Source organism: Rhagoletis pomonella, unplaced genomic scaffold (assembly GCF_013731165.1).
Source record: "Rhagoletis pomonella isolate Grant_MI unplaced genomic scaffold, Rhpom_1.0 Rhpom_scaffold_00003, whole genome shotgun sequence".
Taxonomy (NCBI): Eukaryota; Metazoa; Arthropoda; class Insecta; order Diptera; family Tephritidae; genus Rhagoletis; species Rhagoletis pomonella.
Genome location: NW_023458557.1, coordinates 16115261 through 16127926, shown reverse-complemented (window position 1 = coordinate 16127926; position 12666 = coordinate 16115261).

Genomic DNA, 12666 nt, shown 5'->3' with positions numbered 1-12666 from the left:
TCGAAACATCAAATTTGACCTACAGAATAGCTACTAAAGAGGGCTTTAAAACACCAAAGGACAATTTTTTCTATATAATTGGACATTTTTTAACAAGTTTGAATTATCAAAACATCAAAATTCCACTTTGATTTTTTTTCGGCTAATGTCGTCATATGGCCCATTGTGCACCGCCACAAGATCTTATAATTTTTTCCTGATTTTCTGTGGCACAGAGTGCAATTTTTCCGTTTGACACAAATTTTCTTATTTTTTTGCGAACGATATCTGGGTGTACTAAGCTAAATTTAATTAAATCTTCTTTTAATTTATATGCGTGTGACCTTCCACGACATTCAAAATGCCACTGGGACACAGTCCACCAAAAGTTTCTGAAATGGAGACAAAGTCAAAAGGTGCTTCACAAGAATCCACCGGCGGTAAGAGGGAACCCTCAAAGTGACAAGTATCATGAGATACTGTGCAAAATTCAGTGATGCACCAATCCAAGACCACACTGAATCATATCTCATGATAAAAGACAAATCACTAGATGATTTTTGGGCACGGCTTCAGTCCGCCTATTATTTGGTATTTTCAAAACCAAATGACAGCCTACCCGAAAACCTTAAGAATCCGGTAGAAGGCAAGCACTTCACTTGCCTTGAATTATATGAGGTGACCAAAGCTAAAATTGCCGATCAACTATCGTTGATTAGAGCAATCGCCGCACCGAGTCCACCACCCAGCGTGGAACACACCTCGACAGATGTAAACGTTTTTCTTCAAGTCCCACCTTGTGACACGGAGACATTTCACGGTGGTTGCGAAGAATGGCCCGCTTTTCGTAACATGTTCACAGCGGTGTACATCAACCACCCGAAGCTCTCCCATGCTCAAAAATTGTATCACCTCCGATACAAAACTCAAGGAAAAGCCGGCTCCATCGTCAAGCAATACCCGCTCAGCGATTACAACTTCGAACTGGCCTGGGAAGCTTTACGGTCACGATACGAAAACAAACTTATCCTGGTTGACAACCAAATTAAAATTTTAATGACTTTGCCCACTATTCAATCCCAGAATACCGAGCAACTTCAAAGGCTGCAAACATCAATTAACAACTGTCTGTCAGTTCTTAATTCTAAAGACGTACAGACAGACAGTTGGGATCCCATATTGGTGTACATATGTTCATCCAAATTTACCGAAACCACACTATCACTTTGGGAACAATCTCTCTCTTCACGAATAGATTTATCCTCATGGTCACAGCGCCTACCCAATTTTTGAACTTCAATACATAACCGATGCTTAACTTGTTTGACGCATCAACCAACAATGCTCAACTTGCTTGACGCATCAACCCACACACGATGCTCAACAGTCCCGCTTGATGCATCACAACTCCAACATTTTGGAAAAGCTCAAAGGAGCACGTTATTTTAATATTTTAGATATGAACAGTTCATTTCATCGAATACCATTAGATAACGTTTCAAGAAAACTCACAGCATTTTCAACCAACAAAAGACACAATCACTTCAAAAGATTACCATTCGGATAAAAAAATGTTAACCAATAGCTACCAAAGAATGTTACCGATTGCACTCAGTGGGCTCAGTGAATCAGCATTTCTCTATATAGACGACGTGATAGTATTTGGAAAAAATTCACCCGAACACAACCAGAATTTAAAGAAGTGTTAGCAAGATTAAGCAAGCACAACCTAAAACTAAATCCGGGAAAATGCCAGTTTTTAAAAACAGAAATCACATATTTAGGACATTTAATCACTGACAAAGGCGCAACAACCGACCACAGCAAGCATAAAGTAGTAAAGAATTATCCGAAACCCAAAAATGCGGATGAAGTTAGACATTTCGTTGCATTTTGCAATTATTACAGGCGATTCATAACAAATTTGCAGCAATAGCACAACCACTAAATCAACTTCTAAAGAAAAATCAGCTACTTCATTGGAACAATGAATGTGAAAAAGCTTATCAGACGTTGAGAGACAAACTACTATCGCCACCTATACTCAGTTACCCAGATTTCTCAAGACCGTTTATGCTCACGACAGATGCTTCCAACTTTGCGCTAGGAGCGGTACTATCACAAGGTGAAGTTGGAAAAGACAAACCTATTGCATATGCAAGCAAACCAGTAATAGAAAAAGAGTTATTGGTAATTCATTGGGGTATAAACCATTTTAGGCTAGATACACAGATTACAGACCACTGATAAGCTTGTTCAAACACAGTAATCCTTCGTCCAAGATGACCAGAGTAAGAGTCGATTTAATGGACTATGACTTTAACACTAATGCTGATGCATTATCGCGAGTTCAGCTTAATACAAAAAAGGCGTGAGTACTAGTTACTCATGAAATTTGATGTGTAAACATTTGCGTACGGCAAAGCATAAAAGTGCGTTTACATATAAATGTAATCTCGATCAAAGCTCGTTAGCTGTCAAATTGTCACAACTCGAGGAAAAGTTTAGCTGCTTCTCTGTGCCACTGTGGTCACTTTTTTATACTACACATATTATGCTATTGAAATTTATTTTAACATAAAATTTTATTAAAAATACCTTTACAAACCTCTTTTCCTTGCTAGCGTCACTTTTTGTTTACTTATACATTTGGCGTTCCTCCTCTTCTTCGCAAGTGTAATCGATAAAACTAGGTTGGCCACCAAAAAGTTATCGGTTTAATCTGAGATTATTTTATAATTATAATTTTGTATGGCTAATCTCTTTTTCTAATTACGGATTAGAGAGTTAAGCTCGAAGATGAGGATAATCTTTTTATATGTCAATCTATTATTAGGCGATTCACTTACATACATACACATGCAGGTTAGGTTAGAAATTAAACATTAATTTCACTTAATTTTATTAATTTAACTGACTTAATTTATCATTTTAATTTTTAATTCTTTTAATACATGAAATTAACGGTGTGATTGATAACATATGATACTTGTATATACTTGTGACTCAAGTCAGGGATTGGCAAAGGGTGCTGTTTTTGTGACTTTAAGCCTACTCACGTTAAAAGCGGAGGATGAACGAACACCACCGCAAAGCGTTCTGTCTTGCAAATACAGCCACCACAAGTGAACGATGCTTATAACAGCTCATACTGATATTGACTTCGGCAAATCTGTACTCCGAATGATCGTGCACGAAACCAGCAACCGCCGTATTTGATCGACTGCCAAAAGCACGATACTGCTTTGGACGGTTGCCGAAAGCATGAGAGCTTATGTGAAAGACTGGCGAAGGCAAGATGCCGCAGTTAGCTAACTTGATTTGTTGCAGAAGTCAAACCGCCGCCTTTGGTTTGTTGCTGAAGGCGCGTTTGACGTGTTGCCGAAGTGATGATACTGTAGTTCAAAAACATTCAAAGACACTTGCTTGTTTGAAATGAAGCATTGATATGTACATACATACATACGTACGTATGCACATTCCTCACAACTAGCCAGCAGTGAGCAATGCAATTGAATGGTAGACGCGCTATAAATACACACATACATGCATACGAGACGATAAATTACCCTTTACCACATTCGTCGTCATTTCAGCAACAAGTCAGATGATTTTCAGCAACAAGTCAGATGATTTTCAGCAACAAGTCAAATGGCTTTCAGCAACAAGTCAGATGATTTTCAGCAACAAGTCAAACGACTTCTGCAACAAATGATGACTCTCATGTTTTCGGCGCCGTTCAACTGCCACGTTTGCTGGTTTCGTGCACGATCATTCAGAGTACAGATTTGCCGAAGTCAATATCAGTATGAGCAGTTATAAGCATCGTTCACTTGTGGTGGCTGTATTTGCAAGACAGCACGCAATGCGCTCGTGTTCAGTCATCCTCTAATTTCGTTTAGGTATCGATACTACTAAGCCAACGCCGCTGCTCAGTCATACAAAGCAGCGGTATTAAATGAGTATGAACAGTTGACGATCAACCAATGACAATCCCTGACTCGAGTGCATTAAAAAATCTTGAAAACACCGCATCAATTACTGTTTTTAAGCTTGCAGTTTAACCCTCTAGTAGGCAGAACCGCTCCCAGACGGTCGTTAACTAAACACCTTTTTAGTGCACCTATAATAATTTTTTTCTATATTCGTAAGGCACGATCTTTAGGCAAAAATCGTACCCTTACGGCGAAGTAAATTTTAATCCTTTATGTCAATCCGTTTTATTTTAATCGGCAGATGAATTACAGACTTTGAAAACACGGTTAAAATTAATTATTTCTTGCTATTTAGTAATTTCGTAATTAAAGAAATTTGTTCTTTTGAAAAATTTTTTGATATCAAAAAATTCGGCGGATTTCGTTGTTAAAAGCACCGTATTTTAATATAAGTTTTATAATTATGTCACCATTCGAAATAGAGAAAATTGCTTTCGAACACAGACCGTCGACAGACCGGCTTGCCGACATATAAAACCCCAGCTTTGCATTTTTGACCGTCTGCAGACGGCATTGCCGGTTCGTAGGTCAACATTGTGTAAGAGAAAGCTGAAAATATGTGTAAGTATATCGGCGAGCCCCTCTCCAGACGGTCTTGGTTTTTCTCCCCTGTAGGAAAAAGTTACTGTCACAGATCGAAATAGACATCAGTTTTGGATTTCTCGTGCTAAAATCACCCATTCCTGAATTTTTCAACTCATAAAAAAATTGGCCTACTAGAGGGTTAGGCATTTCTATTTGTATTTATTCCTAAATTTAGTTTTCTTTTCGGAATATAATCTGTGGCTCTGCTTCATCTGTCGCTAGGTTTACGTTAAAATCATGAATACATACATCTTTCGTTTTCAAAATGGGAAGCTAAATTCATTTGTTCGGCATTTCCTCTTACTCTCGTCTTCTCTTTGTGCAATCTTGTATTAGCTCTGATCCAGTACTCAATGAACTTACAGGCTTTTACGCAAACTTACAGGAAGTTATAGGAGAAATGATCCCGTACTCCAAAATCATGTACACGATCGCGATTTTTGGAGAGTTGTGTAGAGAATGAAGTTGCAAGATTTTACCCGATGCTATTTTTGTTCCCGGTCTTTTTGCAGTTACTCACTTTTTACAATGTTTACACTCAATACAAAGAGTGATTTTGCTATTTGTAATTTTTATAGGACTTTACACAAAAAGTATTAGATCAGAGATATTTCATCACCCATAATATGTATATATACATATATTCATGTATGTTCATAAGTTGTCAACGGTCCCAGATAAAATGATTTCAGTATTATTTTTAAATTTTCGCCTTGCTTTTTTATCAACAGACTACTAAACCTGTGCCAAAAACCATGCCACGAAGATCAAAGCCACTTGCAACAGACGAGTTCATACTTACATATGCAGGGTTCGGATTTGCCTCATTTTAGCCCCTCGCTCGCTCGTTAGTTTGCTCTGAGCTAGCGCAACTCACGAGCAACGCGCGAGGATGTTTGCAAACGAGCACTCGTTAAGTACGAGCGCACGCGCTGAGCAGCCAGCGAGCGAGTAAGCAAACGAGGGCAGCGCAAGAGTAGAGCGGCAAGCAAACGAGGGCCTCATTAGCTCTTCTCTCGCGAGGACGTCGTTGGGAGCGAGGCACTCATTTGCAGCAGCAGACGAGCGAGGCGAGTAAACGAGCGAGGCAGATGAGGTGAGTAAACGAGCGAGGCAAATGAGGCAAGCAGATTAGACAAGCAAACGCGTTGTTTGGTCGGTAAAAAATGTATGGGATAAAAATTGCAGCAACTAAGAATTTCGAGTAAAGGATTGTATGCACGCATGCAGATATGTATATACATACATATGTATATACACATATGTTTGTATATATTTATGTATATATTCTCATGCACAGAAGAATAGGTTCGTGCTATTTTGACCAGTTTTATCTACTAGGTAGGCACATATGTGCATACATATCTATGTAGGTATAATGTTTTTAATGTTCAATAATTTCTTATAAAATTTCAACTTATACACTTATGCGGTTCTTTTATATGCGGATTTGAATTTATGCGGTTTTTCAAACACTTTTTTCGCTGTAGCGATTTTGCTTTTTTGAGAGCTTTTATTATTTTTTTCAATATGTAAGGGGCAATGCTTCTGATAAATAATTTGTCCTTGTATTCTTACATACAAGTAATTACTAAGTAATTAGCCTATGTATAAATGAGAATATAATATTTATAAAAATCATTATTTTGTCTTTCATTTCATAAATGAGTAGGACATCAGCATTTTCAAATGACTATTCCTGGTTTAACACCCATACATATGTATGTATGTAGGATAATACAAACTACTATTTGATAATTAAGGCTGGTCCACATAGAACTTTCGCGTTGACTTTGTAGTTGGCAATGGTTTAACAGAACGCAAGTTAAAAGTATGCGTTCTACGATGAAGCTTGGCAGAGACTTTGGCCACTAAATTAACATATTAACGAGAGATAAATTAATATTTCATATCAATAATTGCATGAAAAATTATATTTCTTGCCTTCATTGTATTAAAACGAAAAAACATTTCATTTAATTTTATTTATTTGCAACAGCTGGCGACCGACGCAGCGATCTTTCTGCTTTGTGTTGGCCCAAGCGTTGCCAAATTTTGGATATGTGGACGGCTGCTTTGAAATTCGACGCCAACGCAACGCCAAAGTTGTATGCGAACCGGTCTCTATTCTTTGTTTACGCAAATTTTCCCATGTCTACATATCCATATATACATGCATACATATGTAATTATCGCCGGTGACTTCAATGCGTCGGCAACAGAATGGGGTAGCAGACTAACAAATAAAAGAGGCGAGCTGCTGCTTGAAACTTTTGCCCAACTCGGCGTATCAATAGTAAACAGCGGGTCCGCAAAATGGGAACTGGGTCAATTGCTGACATAACGCTGGCGAGTGACTCCTTGGCCCAAAAAATTAATTGGAGAGTTAGTGAGGAGTATACCCACAGCGACCATCAGGCAATAATAATGGATATAACTGTGAGGCGACCGAAACAGATGCCAAATCTGACAGGCCCAAAATGGAAAGACAGTATGTTAGATGGAGAGGTCCTAGCCCGCATGATGGAAGAGTTCCAACACAAAGCTGGCTCGGTAGAGAGCGAGGTTGACCACCTGGTTCGTAAAATCGCATGCGCCTGTGATGCTGCTATGCCTCGAAGAGTGGTGAGGAAACAAAATTCCGCATTCTATTGGTGGAATAACGATATAAAAATACTTAGACGTCAGTGTCTGAGTGCTAGACGCAGAATGCAGCGTAGCAGAAGGAGGCCAGGCTTCAACGAAACCTACAATCTCTAAGAACGGCGAGGAAGAGCTTAAAAAACGCCATAAAAGTAAGCAAACGTGAAAGCTTTAAGAAAATATGCGCAGAAGCGGATGTAAACCCGTGGGGCACGGCCTATAGAGTAGTAATGGCAAAAACTAAGGGCAAGAAAGCACCGAGTATCACGTGCCCAGAAAGGCTGCGCGATATAATAACGACTCTATTTCCACAAAGGGAAGAAGTCGTACCAAACTGTACACGGTACGAAATTGTTGATGTCCCAGTTATTACGGTTAACGAATTAGAGTCCGCATGCAAGAAGATCCAAGACGGAAAAGCCCCTGGGCCAGACGGAATACCCAACAAGGCTTTAAAAGCTGCAATTAAAATGATGCCAGATTTATTTGTAAATATGTTTCAGACTTGTCTTAATGAGGGCATTTTCCCGAAAAGATGGAAGGTCCAAAACCTAGTCCTAATACCAAAGGGAAATAAGCAATCTGGGGAACCCTCGTCCTATCGGCCCATATGCCTATTGGACACACTGGGAAAAATCCTCGAAAAAATTATTTGCAACAGGCTTACATCGATCGCAGAAGAGAGACGCTTTCTGTCGCCACACCAGTTTGGCTTCAGGAAATCTCGTTCAACAATAGATGCTGTTAAATCAGTGGTTGACATAGCCAAAGAGGCCATTGAAGGGAAAAGGTGGCATGGAGGCAAAAAGGAATACTGTGCTGTTATAACGCTAGATGTGAAAAACGCATTTAACACTGCGAGCTGGCAGCACATAATGGAAACCCTAATCAAAATGGAGGCCCCGAATTACATTATCAGAATAATTAGGTGCTATCTCTCCGAACGGAAACTAAAGTACCGGAGCCACAGAGGAATAGAGGCGTACAGTGTTTCCGCGGGGGTACCCCAAGGATCCGTTCTCGGGCCTCTCCTGTGGAACTTAATGTACGACGAGGTTCTATGCATCGATTTGCCTCCTCGGGCAAAAAATAATAGGATTCGCAGACGACATAGCTGTAGTAATAGCGAAGCATATACAGGATATTGAAAGGAAAGCCAGCGAAGCTATAAAGAGAGTGAAGGCATGGCTATCATCAAGATATCTAGAACTCGCTGATCACAAAACAGAGGCAGTATTGATAAGTAGCAGAAAGGCCATAGAGACAATAAGACTCAGTGTTGGATCAGAAACTATAATATCAAAGCCGGCAATCAAATATTTGGGGGTAATGATTGATGGCCGTTTAAACTTTAAGGTCCACCTGGAGTATGCAGCAAAGAAAGCATCGAATTTACAGGCATGCTAGAATGATGCCAAATATCGGCGGTCCCAAACATAGTAGAAGGGTATTGCTTAGTAGAGTGGTCAGCTCAGTCTTACTCTACGGTGCTCCAATTTGGGCTGAAGCAATGAGCCTAAAATATCATGCGAAGATACTCACATCTGTGTATCGCCTAAGCGCACTAAGGACTATTTGTGGATTCCGAACCATATCTGACGAAGCATCCTTCGTAATTGCCGGACTGATTCCCGTAGATATCCTGGCAAAAGAGATGCAAAGAGTGTATAAGCGGGTATCTGCGGGAAGTACCAGTTTAAACCGAAAAGAAGTTATAGAGCAGGAAAGATGTCGCTCTATGGAGATCTAGCAAAAGCGTTGGGATGAATCGGAAAAGGGTTGGTGGACTCATAAGCTTATTCCATGCATTAAAAACTGGCTGGAAAGAGCCCACGGAGATTCAAACTACTACTTGACACAGTTTCTTTCGGGACATGGCCCCTACCGAGAGTATCTAAAAAGATTTGGGCATGGAGATTCCCCACACTGTCCGACTGGCACAGGCCTTGCTGAAAACGCGGAACACATAGTATTCTTTTGCCCTCGCTATGCCCCTGAAACCCGAAATATACTAAGGGTAGCAACATTGTAGACTACATGCAGCAGAGAACTGGCATAAAATGTGCCCACATATCTCTGTAATTCTTAAAGATCTAAGGCGATCTGAACAAGCTAGAACCGGTTAAATAACGTAGCGAGCCTGCTGGCCAACCAGCCCCGTGAGGTAATACCTTAAATGGCAGTGCCGCGGGGAGAGTGGTTAGTGGAGAGGTTTTAGTACGCAGGTGTAGCTGTGAGGCTGCAAGTCGTGCATACTACTATTCCGGTATAGTAGTACTCATGAGAGTTCCCTCTTCACGGGCGTCATCCCAGAAAAAAAAAAAAATGCATACATATGTACATATGTCCTTGAACAACAGGCCACAAATAAATTTTTTCACCAAGGACTATATTTCATTCAGGTATACAGCATAACTGCTACAAGGAGCAAACTATTTTGGGGGTGTTAACAAGTGCTTATTTACTTGTTTTTTCTTTCTGCGGCACAAACGATTATAATATCTTCGTTACTTACTTTTCTCTGTAAAGACAAAATACATTCATATGTACATACACACATAAATGCATATATACATAAATACGTACATACAAACATATATAAATATGCATGTTATGTGTGTACACATGTATGAATATAACTCTAAAAAATAATTCATTCCATAATCTATGCTTATGTAAGTAATCAATTTTATTTGTTGTTTCAAATGCTGCCCTAATATAATACTTTACATATATATATGCATATGTACATACAATTATTAACATACTTTCGTACATAATCTATTGACATACATTCCCACATTTTTATGCACAAAAATGCATGTGCTGTATAGTACACGCGGAGCGCTCGCTCGTCGCTCACTCGTCTTTCCTAGCAGAGTGAGTATGCAGACAGCTACTCGCCTCGCACTGCGAGCGAGGCAACACACAACAGCCTCGCTCGTTTAATAGGAGCGCGAGCAAACAAGCAGCGCTCGCTCGTTTAGCGAGCGAGCCAAACTTCTCGTGCCTCGCCTCATTGCTGCTACGAGTACGAGCTGCGAGCTCCTCGTTGTGTGCGAGGCATCGAGTAGGAGTTTGCTCGCTCGCTCGCTCGAACTCCGAGTTTTTGCCCACCCTGTACATATATATGTATACACAAACTTAAATATGTGTGCATATAACTGGCTACACACGACGAACATCTGCGCGCACATGCGCGACTTGCGGTGCATGTTTGTCGTTTGTAGGGCGGTTCACGAGCATGCTCACAAAAATCAAAAAATTTTGATTTAGTCTGTTCCTTTGAACTTCGGACTAAAACCTGTGGAACTGTCAAACTACAATTTTACGCTCTCAAATGAGAGTAAAAGGAGAACAGATGCAGAAGTGCATAGGAACGCAGAAAGCACTATTTCCTGTAAAAACGTCAGACGGTTTGTTTACATGTCATTTGTACAACACTTATTTGGCTGAAATATCACTAAATAATTATTAAAATCTATACATATTCAAATATTTCGTTGTTTACTTCCATTTTTTAACAAATATAAGTTTCTTTGCTTTCACCGCTTTCTGTTTTTGTTTGCACATGTAAATCAGCTGATCGTTTGACACTTTTCATGAACTTACAGGAAAAAAAAACTCCGGACTAAATCTTGTAACTTCTGACTAGGAACAGTTGCTCAGTTACTCTCTCAAATGTGTTCCCACTTACAGGTTTTATGTCAATAGGAACGACTTCCTGTAAGTTCTGACTAAATCCTGTAAACCGGACTGCTATTGGAACAGACTAATTTCCAGCGAGCATGCTCGTCATTTGTAGCGTGGTTTGCGAGCATCGCATTCGAAACAAAAACAACAACCTCATATGTGCGCGCAGATGTTCGTCGTGTGTAGCCAGTTTAAAGGTCCCAAGCCGTATGTATACGCGGAGTTTGCATAAACGCAAGTAATAATCATGAGAACGGCATTTCCTCTTATATTACATTTACATTGAGCCCAAATGCGTCATTTGGGCGAGAAACCTCAAATGCGAGGCCAAATCACGCATTTCTCCATACAAATTCACATTTCCAGAATGACGAATTTCGACGCATTTACACAAAATCACGAAACAAATGCGTTCCAATTGCCGTACTATTTTATTGAACGCACTCAGAAACAAAAGTTCCACAAAAGCTTTGGTTTGTCTTTGACATTTGGAATTTTTCAAACACAAAACAAACACAACGAAATAAATAAATCTTTGAAATTTGTGTGTAAAAATTATTAATTTATACAAGAGCTTTACACATTTTTAGTTTAATCAAAGAATAATTGCCTTTTTGTGTCCAAAAAGCGTTAACAATATAATAAATGTAGTGTTTGTTTACATACATTTTGTTTTTGTCTTCCCTTTTCATTTGATGAGAAGTCAAAGCAAATGCGGATCAAGCAGTGTAAACACCTTCAAATGACTGATTTCAAATCACGCATTTTGGTCCAACGTAAATGTAATATTACTCTGCATATGCCTAAATGTATGCAATCTTTTGAATAGCAAGTAAACACAGGGTGATTCTAATGAAATTTAAAATTTTCTGCTGCAATATACATGCCAAGCCCTTCGAAATTTTCTGCTGGGCTATGCGTTACAGCTTCGCAAATTTTACCCCTATCGAAACCAAAGATGTATACACATCACAAAGCTGATTGATTCCAAAGCAAAGCGTAAACATTGTAACAAGGGCAATGAAGAAAAGACAGCAAAGTTCGAAAAATAAAGAATTGTATAGAAAATGTATGAATAAAGAAAATTAAAATAAAGGGCAAAAAGAGAAGATAAAGTTGCAGAATACAGAAGCCTCAAACTCAAATGTGGGTACTGTACACCTACATATTTGGGAAAGCACATTGATTTCTGATGTAAGGCGTGTAAAACGACTGGAGTTCAAATATAAGAATTATGAAAATAATAAGCCCAATAAGCAAGAAGCAAATAGAAGTTATGTTGGAATAAGAGTAGCAAACAATGATTGTAGAATATAGTGATAATTCTTTATCGAAAATTGAAATGATTTAGAAGAAACTATTATTCAAGGCCGGCAATCTAGGCATTAAAAAGTTATCGCTTGCAAAGAATAGTAAAAAATTTGATAAGCATAACTGAATTTAAAATTGCATTTAATAAGCTGCAAGATGACACAGATACAGTGGCGTAGCCCACGCCCCCCTCCCCCTCCCCCCTTCGTCAGTGAAATTAAACTTTTTATTTTTGAATTAATAACACAATACTATTTTACCCTTCCGACATATAATTTTTTTATTTCAGACTGATGACAAATTATCTTTTAATGAATATATAAAATTATCGGTTGGTGGATTATGTATTTGAATATTTGCGAAATACACTAAGCCATTTTGCTTAGTTCCCCACAGTGTTGGGAAAAAACCTATAATTTATACAAAAACTGTACTTTTCGACTGTAAATTGTATCGACTT